The 9,619-nt window shown below is 43.3% G+C and overlaps 1 long non-coding RNA gene across 1 annotated transcript; it reads left to right on the top strand.

The window, feature by feature from the left end:
- Nucleotides 1–4,555: 4,555 nt before the first annotated feature.
- Nucleotides 4,556–5,865, top strand: LOC309371645. Its single transcript, XR_014169240.1, has 2 exons — nt 4,556–4,674; nt 5,800–5,865. It is a non-coding gene; the product is annotated as an uncharacterized lncRNA (long non-coding RNA).
- Nucleotides 5,866–9,619: the final 3,754 nt, after the last annotated feature.

The raw sequence follows: 9,619 nt of genomic DNA on the forward strand, positions 1-9,619 counted from the left end.
CCGTTTACCTTCCTGCCAGAGTGGTACCTATTTATTTACTTGCACTTGACGTGCTTTTGAACTGCTAGGTGTGCAGGAGCTGGGTCCAAACAACGGGAGCTCACCCTGTTGTGGGGATTCGAACCGCCGACCTTCTGAATGGCGAGCCCTAGGCTCTGTGGTTTAGACCACAGCACCACCTGCGTCCCTATGTACAGAGCCCTAGTTTTGAACAAAAGTTTCGGGCCGTGCTGCTCCTTCCTCTTAATGCTGCACTGCCAGTCATCTCAGAAAACTTTGACACTTTTTGTCTAAATCTCCCTGCACATTCTGTGTTTTCCAGTTGTGGATAGTCAGTCAAAAATGGTATAGGCAAAGAAGGCGATACGACTATCTTCTAACACCACAGCAAGGCTAACACTGCCACTCCCCTGCCAAAGTATTTTTCCTCCTTCTCTCCAATCATAGTGGTGGATGAGCCAACAGATTGTTGGCTCCAGACAGTGTTAGCATTACTATAGAACTAAAGATAAAATCTGGATTTTTAAAAAATCAGCTGAAAAAATCTTTAGTTGCCATGTTCTCTGCTGCTGACAATTTTTGCTGGCTAGCCATAGGGTATTCTCACAGGGAAACGTGTTTTTGGTGAGAGGTTGAACTAGGAATGTTGCCTCCCACACATTCCTTGCTCCAGCTCCTGCTCCCCCCCCCCCTGCGCGCCACTTTTCACCTGGGAATCTTCAGTTCCAGATGGGGCTTACTCAGCAGGGAGCCTGCATCATGTCTCTGAAACCTCAGACCAAAAGGAGAAAAGCTCTGGGCTCGGAGGCTATGTTTGAGCACGAGAGAACAATGTAATTCCAGACCGATGAACAGCTGACCTGTGCGTATGGCTTGCTTCGTGCCAGGTGGAAAAAGACCAAGGCTGTAGTACCACCCGCCCAGAGCCATGAACACTTTACCACTCACTTCTTTAGACACAGCAGGTCTGGGTTTCATTTTTCATTTATCTGCTTTTCAAATAATGTTACTCATACAGATCGGCTGTCTGTACACACCACTCACGGTGCTTGTCTGCATTGTTTCCTTAGATTTAGATTCTTCTCTCCTTACCCTTTCAGAGTCAGCTGTGAGTAATCCTTTTGAAATCGATGGGACAAGTCAGACACTCAATAGCGCTGTGTAAGAATATTCCTTGCTTTGAGGCTTTAAGTTTCAACTGCTGTTTATGTTGTTGTTTCTTCTTATGCCCTAGACTTCATTTACCGTAATATGCTTTGGGACAGATCCTTGTCTACTGAAAAACTGCAACAGCTCATCAATTTCAGTTACATCAGATGACTTTCTGATCCATTCAGTTCCCTGATTTTTGTTTTAATGAGAATTAAGGGAGAATCTGCCCATTTGTTTTCTTTTTGTTTCTCTCACTTTGCTTATTGTTTTACCAGCTTCTTCACAAAGGTCCTTCCTTTCCGTCTTTTCCCATATTCTTGTCTTCATCTCCATACTGCCTTTCATGTTTTATTCAACCAGCACTCTCTTTTTGCTGCTTTGACACCAAGGCCCAGATCCTGGACTGGTGAAAACTGACTTTCCCCCCTAAACCACACAACTGCTGCATAGGAGCTGAGCAAGGTCCACCTGTCTGCATCACGTATAATAGCAGCAGAATTGCCATACAAAAGGCACCACTTGTATTTTATTTCTCTGTGTGTTTCCTCTCTTCCTTGGGGAGGAACTGACGTTTACTTTTCTCAGAAGAAGACCGCCCTGTGGGATGTAAAACATCAACAATCATTATCCATACTGGTGCAATATAGTGGGAACAGAGCTTTGTGCCACCCTAGGGTCTTGGTTGGACTCTCTGAAGGTCACTTGACAAGGTCTGGTGTGTGAATTACCATGTTTGTAATGCTGGGGCACAATCTTCTGTTTTAAGTGCGTGCTTGGGAGGACTCGACAGAAAAGCATTTGGGACACAGCCCGGTCCTTTCTCAGTGCAAAACTGCAGCAGATCAATGAATATTTTAACAAAGAAATATTTCATTAAAAGGGTTGATTGCTTAATGAACTGTCCCTGCGAGCCATCAGACTGCAATGGTTCTCCCCCCACCTCCCTTTAACAAAGGCAAAGATTCATATCACGAAGAACTGGCTTATCAAATTACCGTAATAGCCTGTGTAGAGCATGCACTCTTCAAGAATAGCTTGTGATGTAAACAGGGTACGAGGACTGGCTCATGTGGCAGAATGATGGGCAGCTACTTTTGCTTATACAGAATGTGTGACATTTGATATGGACACATCAGCATTGTGGGGTGTCTAATGTACATATTTGTTTAGGACCTAGAACTACCAAGACCTGGTCTGGATTGGGTCCTTTAGGTAGTAGTTCTAGAAGAATTATTGTCCTAGACCTAAGTACAATGAGCATGGATATGTCTATATGTGTGACATAATTTCCCACCATGTAACTTACTGAACAAGATGTGCCATCTATTTCAAAATACCATAGCTCATCTGTGATTTTTATTTGACAAGTATTTAATAATAATCTCCCACGATCAGCTTTCAGCTGTGTTAAATCTGATTTACACCCATTCTTTTTTCTCTGCTCTGATTATTAAGGGTGTCATCGACTAAACACTGCTGCTCTGCAACCTTGATACATCTCAGCAGGACAGTGTGGAAGCTTCACACAAACCCTCATCAATGGAAGCCTTGGTGGTGCTGGTAGCAACAGCAGTGTTTGGTGGGGAAAGCGGAAACTGTAGTCTATACCCAATGAAGAGTTTTCTCTTACTGCTTGTTTGCACTTCCTCATTGTGCAAGATGAGCTGCAAGCCCAGAAAGCAGATTTCTTTTCTAGCTACATGAAGCCGTATTTCCAGCTGTATTTTAGTAAAAAAATATATTAAAAAAAATAGTCTCAGGATTTCAAACAGCTACTCTTAGGGCTCACATGGAAGTGATAAAATGTCTTTAGAGGGCAGTATGTAACATACAGTTTAACAGCATGAGAAACTGTACAGGTATTTTATGAGATTTGAAATCTCTGCCCTGATTGGTAGGAAACACAAGTCATTAAGGACCACAAAATGAACAATAACCTGACAAGAAACAACCAATTTTCCATCAATTAGAATGAAGCCTCCTTTTGTTTTGGGGCTTATTTTTTTTAATATAAAATTAAGGGTGCTGATTGGTGATTACTTTTGTCTGACGACAGTTCATTACAATGTACAGGAAGAGAATGTTAACCGTTAGAACTAACAAAGAAAGGGGAGAGTACAAAAATAAAGAAGGCTGGTGTTACAGCAGCTCCAAACAGCCTGATAAGGTGGTCTTCCTGAGGGCAAACACAAATCTAGCAGACCAGTTTTTTCCTGAGCTAACAGAGCTCTCTTGGAGCCTTACACAGAGGTTACACAGATCAGCATCCGTTCCCAAAGAATGCAAGCACTCGGATGAAAAGCAAGAATAATCAACGGACAGCTCATTAAATCTGTTCTGCAAAGGGAATTGTTTTATTGGAACCACTGCTTATCTTGTTAAGCAACAAACTATTACATCCCACACTAGCTTTCAAACCCTCCTATACATCTATGGGGAGAAAAGAGGTTTCTCAGGGCTAGTACATATCCACAGATTAGCTTCTTTTACTCCTGGATTTTGCAAAGCATGCAAGTGCAGAAAAGCATCCCTGGAAAAGGTGGGTGTCTTGACAGGGCCAGCACCTGCAGCTCCTGCTTTGTATATAGGAATTCCCAGGTTCAATGCCTAGCTCCAGCCAGGAAGCACTGGAAAAGATGCCTGTCTGAAAAGAGACACTCTCATTCCATGTTAGATGGGTTTGGACTAAATATAAGGGTGCTTCCTGAGTTTCTGTTCATTTCCATGCCTCTTGTTCATTCACGGCCATCATTGTTTTGTCGAAGGTTCTTCTGAACATGGGTGTTTATTTTTAATTCCATCTCTCTGATCTTCCAGCATATTAATCATTTTCATTGCTTCTTTCTACAATTTTGTTGGCGCTACTTTTGTTCTTCTCAAGTCATGATCCTTGGGCAATCATTTTCATGTGCATCATCTTCATCTCTCATATTAAGCAATCCAAGGAAGTTAAAATGTTGGCATATTCAAGGCAGACCAAATCAAGTGCTTTTTCATACTTAATGGAATGAGCTCCCGCAAGATGTAGCGATGTCCACCCACTTGGATGGCTTTAAAGAAGGATTAGACAAATTCATGAAGGATAAGTCTATCAGTAGCTACTAGTCAGGATAGTTATGGTCTACCAATACTGTTGGAGGCAGCATGCCTGCTGGGAATCACAAGTGGGGAGAGTGTTGTTGCGCTCAGGTTCTGCTTGCATGCAGAACATCCAGGCATCTGGTTGGCCATCGTAAGAACAGGATGCTGGACTAGATGGGCCATTTGCCTGATCCAACAGGGCCCTTATGCTCTTACGACCAACTTTTCACCTTTAAAGAAAATGATTGGAATCCATATATGTCACAAGGGTGTCGTAGAACAGGGATGGTGCTGACTCAATAGCTAGTACAAGATACACTGAACTAACCTGCCATCAGAATTCTCCTGCCATAAGAGATAAGGTGGAAGAGGAGGGCCTTCTCACCTTTGAACATCCTCCATGAAGAAGCTTAGCTGATTGAGAGGTTTTCGTTCTACCAGGTGATTGATGATTTTGTATTTGCTGGTAGTTTCTGTTTTTCTACTCTTCTGTTTTATTGATTTTTAATATCTTATTGTCAGGGGACTGTCATCGGAATGGGGGAGGGAGGCAGGGGAATATCAAGAGCCTCCGAAGCTTCTGAGAAGCAGCTCCTCATCCGGCAGTGGAGAAAGCCACACCTCCAGTGGAGCGGGGGGGTGGGGGTGGGGATACCCTAGTGAAGGGAAGGCTCGAAGATGCTTTTGAGAGCCAAAGCGCCTCAGCTAGCCAAGCCGGCCAGGAGGCAAACACGTCACTTCTGTCGCCCTGCTTGCACAGAGGGTTGAAATGTAAGGAGGGGAGGCGGAGTTTGGGGTGTCCAAGTTCTTACTGGGGAGAAACCGGAAAGGGGCACTCCCGGAATCTGCAAGTGACTGAGACAGACATGAACTTTGGGTTTCTGCACTGAACATAGTTTGCACCAATAAAACCTGTAAAAGACAGGTCGGAGTCCTGCCTAGTTACTCACGAGCAACCAGCACCTGACACTTACATATTTTTATTCTTGTTTTGGAATTACAATCATATTGCAAAGTTCCCTGAGATCATTATTATTTTATTGCTATGGGTTTCTGGGTGCCTCAACTCCCCTAAATTCCTGGGCCTATTAGGTGTTGAAGTTTAATCAGTGCTTGGAATATTAAGATGGGCTGCCAGGCGGTGAATTTAGCAGTGTCAAAACACAGGCCAGCCTGATAGTGGCCTCTAAGTCATTAACAGGGATATGCCATCAGCTAAACTAAGACTACATGCCAGCCAGCAAATGGGTGAAGTCCCATTCTATGCTCTGGGAAGTAAGCATAAGACAATGCCAGTTTTTTGGGGGGAGAAAGTTTTAGGATTGCAGTTGGGGATGGTGTGGGCTGGAGGAAAAATAGTTGCAGTCTGTTAAACACGGCAAGCTGAGGGGTGGAGTCAGAGCACAATGTCGACTGACCGTTTGAAGCTGCAGGAATGGGAGAAACAGGGTCCTCTTGGAGTGTAATGCTTTGAACACCCCTGCCATAGGCTCAGGTTGTATATATGTGTAAATTAACCATATATCCTAAAGACAACATAATCTCCATTGTGCCTTGTTTCCAAAGGAAACACAGACTCTGTGTAAGCTACTGGACCTCTGGAAACTGGTGCTGCTCAGAGATAGGAGAGGCGTGTAACATTATATAAATATATTATTATATAAATAGAAATATATGCAGTCTTTATATTGTTCCCATGTCATGGCTCTGCTGTCTCATAACTGGGACCACCTTGCCCACAAGGTGTTGATTTGTTTTAACTTTCTACATGGGCACAGAATGTGAGCTGCATAATAGGTAAAAATCAACAGGTGTCAATTTCTCTGGCATAGAGAGGCAGGCACTGGTGGAAACAGTTCACCTGTTGATTCCCACCAGTAACCTTTTTTTAAGTGTTTCTCCATGAAAAGGCAGAAAGCTTATAATGTGAGCTCAAGTGTTACTAAGCCAATTGTTTCTTGGAGAGGGTCAGGCAAATACATCTGGCTCGTTTTCCTGTTTCTTTGTACAGTACTATTTGTGGTATTGCACTGGAAGATTTCAATACACGCCTGCAAAAAATTGTTTTTCAGATCAACTGTAAATTTTGTTTGCAACTTTCCCACAAAAGGTACTCGTGCTGAATAAATAGCCCACTTTAAATGGCAGTGTTGCTCTTTTTGATTGAAATGGGTTAATAAGCAATTTTTAAAGGTCCTTTTTACATTTTGTTTTGTTTTGAAATGTATTTGTAAACAAATTTAATGTCATTTACATAACTTGCAGTTGGTAATACAGGTGTCGGAAAGAGGTCCACATTTCACTCAAAGGGACTGGCTCCTATTGCTTTATATCTTCCCCAGCCCACAGGTGCAGCCTTGAGTTTTTGCAACAAAACAAAAGCGTGTCTGTGGTATTATCATATTTTTTAGGAAAATTGTGACCTGCTAAAATGAAAGGTTTACTTCTCCTATATGTATGATAGAAAATCTGGGAAATGGAAATCTACACAGAGAGTTTAGATATACAGTCCATTCAGGAGGATCTCCTAGGCAAGCCCAGTTGAAATCATTGGGAGTGCTGCAAGAGTATAATGGCATTTTTGTAAATTTTCCATGCATTTCAACATGGCTTGCTTAGAAGGCCTTTACAATGGATTATGTAAGTGGTTCTCAAATGGTATGTGGCAGACCACACTGGTGTGGCAGGAGAGGGTGGCAATTGAGGGGAAATCCAAGGGCAAGCAAAGAAACAAGGAAACATTTCAGTATAGTATAGTATCAATTTATTTATTTATTTATTTGCAGAACATGGATAGATATATTTTCAAAACGAGAGCAAGAGCATCAGGAGATATTGAGGTCAATCCTAGTTGTGATGCAGAATTGCTGTTCGAACCGCACTGGATAATAGCATTAGCTATTCTTCTACAGGGATTTTAAACTCTGACAAATATGAAAGATCAGACAAGAGAAAGGCTTATTGTATTTTTCGCCCTATTGGACGCACCGGCCCATAGGACGCACCTAGTTTTTTGGGGGGGAAATAAAGGAAAAAAGTCCCCCCCCCAGCCGCGGATATCTGCCCGAAGCATGGGGCGCTCTGCTTCAGCACGCCCCGCACTCCATGCAGCAGGCAGCTATCCACAGCCTAGGGAGCCCTGCAGGAACTCCCGCAGGGCTCCCTAGGCTGCGGACGTCTGCCCGAAGCGCATCCCGCGATCCGGGCAAGCAGGCTGCGGATATCTGCCTGAAGCGCGGGGCGCTCTGCTTCAGTGCACCCCGCGCTCCGGGCAGCAGGCTGCTATCCGCAGCCTAGGGAACTCCCGCGGGCTCCCCAGGCTTTCTGATAGCTTCCTGAAGCCTGGAGAGCGAGAGGGGTCGGTGCGCACCGACGCCTCTTGCTCTCCAGGCTTCAGCAAAAGCCTGCATTCGCCCCATAGGACGCACACAGATTTCCCCTTCATTTTTGGAGGGGGAAAAGTGCATCCTATAGGGCGATAAATACGGTATTTGTGTTGATGAGGAGAGGGGGGTTTGTTTGTCTGAAATTAGACCTATTATAAATGAGATTACCCAGCAAAAGCAAGCTCATGCCTCTCACTGAGTTTGTGTACATCCTTAAGTTACATATGTAAGAGACTCATCGATAATTATATTTTAGGGGTGATTCATGCTGCATTGTTTTAAACTTTCTGAATGTCCCATGATCATATTATAGCGTAGTTATGTTCTATGTTAGAAATCAAGCACTGCTAGGAGTTGTTTCTTTTTGTTTTCCAGTGTATTTCTTACCAATAAGTGTGTGCGAGCAAATTTTTGTTCAGAAACTGTGGTCCAGAAAAAACGTTTGAGAACCAATGGATTATGTCTTTGGAGTAAGATTGTTGTTGTTGCTTAGTCATTTAGTCGTGTCCGACTCTTCGTGACCCCATGGACCAGAGCACGCCAGGCTCTCCTGTCTTCCACTGCCTCCCGCAGTTTGGTCAGACTCATGCTGGTAGCTTCGAGAACACTATCCAACCATCTCGTCCTCTGTCATCCCCTTCTCCTTGTTCCCTCCATCTTTCCCAACATCAGGGTCTTTTCCAGGGAGTCTTCTCTTCTCATGAGGTGGCCAAAGTATTGGAGCCTCAGCTTCAGGATCTGTCCTTCCAGCGAGCACTCAGGGCTGATTTCCTTAAGAATGGATAGGTTTGATCTTCTTGCAGTCCATGGGACTCTCAAGAGTCTCCTCCAGCACCATAATTCAAAAGCATCAATTCTTTGGCGATCAGCCTTCTTTATGGTCCAGCTCTCACTTCCATACATCACTACTGGGAAAACCATAGCTTTTACTATACGGACCTTTGTTGGCAAGGTGATGTTTCTGCTTTTTAAGATGCTGTCTAAGTTTGTCATTGCCTTTCTCCCAAGAAGCAGGCGTCTTTTAATTTCGTGGCTGCTGTCACCATCTGCAGTGATCATGGAGCCCAAGAAAGTAAAATCTCTCACTGCCTCCATTACCAACTATTTATTAGCTTCCATGCCTCTGAACTGAACCTATAGACTTTAGAAGACCATAATACATATCAACCTGCCACAAACATCTTCTCTTTATATGAGTTTCTGCAGATCAAGCTACAGATAAAGGACAATTTTTTTCTGGTCAGTTGACAACCCTATTTTGTAGTGTCCTCCCAGCCACACTGAATCATTCACATGTTTTCAGGCACTCCCACTGAGTCTTTGGCTGAAATCCTATACACACAACCCTGGGAATATGTTCCACTAAACTCAATAGGATTTACTTCCGAGGAGATGATAGATAGTTAGATGATAGATGATAGATAGATAGATAGATAGATAGATAGATAGATAGATAGATAGATGATAGATATAGGATTGCACTGCCAGTTTCCACTGGGGACTTCAGACATCTGTTCCACTGCTCTTCACAAGCACATCACCCCAAAAAGTTTACAAGGTTTGTGGTACAGTGGAGCTACATTCAAATTGCAATTCACTGTTATATATATTTAAAGGCCAAAAAAAGGAAAACAAAAAAAGGTGGGCCATAGTGCAACAGAGTTGTTGAGACTGACAGTGCCATCTGATATATGTCTACTGAGCTGTCTCACTGAATTCAGTGAGGCTTAATCCCAGGTAAGTGGGTATAGTATTGCAGTTTTAGGATGTGAGAAATGGGGCGCATGGAGACATTTGAGTAAACGGAACTTAGTTACTGTATTTCTCCTTTCCTTAGTAAAGGAGATTTGAATCATTCCCCACCCCCACATGAGGGGATGGCGATGAATTTAAAGCCCTCTGAGAGCCTGAGATAGTATTAGGGGTATTTGCATTGAGTTTCTCCCCATCTCCAAATTGACTATAATAATGGCGAGTTTATGAAAGGGAGAGACATATTT

Source organism: Podarcis melisellensis (assembly GCF_964234715.1).
Source record: "Podarcis melisellensis genome assembly, chromosome: 6".
NCBI lineage: Eukaryota > Metazoa > Chordata > Lepidosauria > Squamata > Lacertidae > Podarcis > Podarcis melisellensis.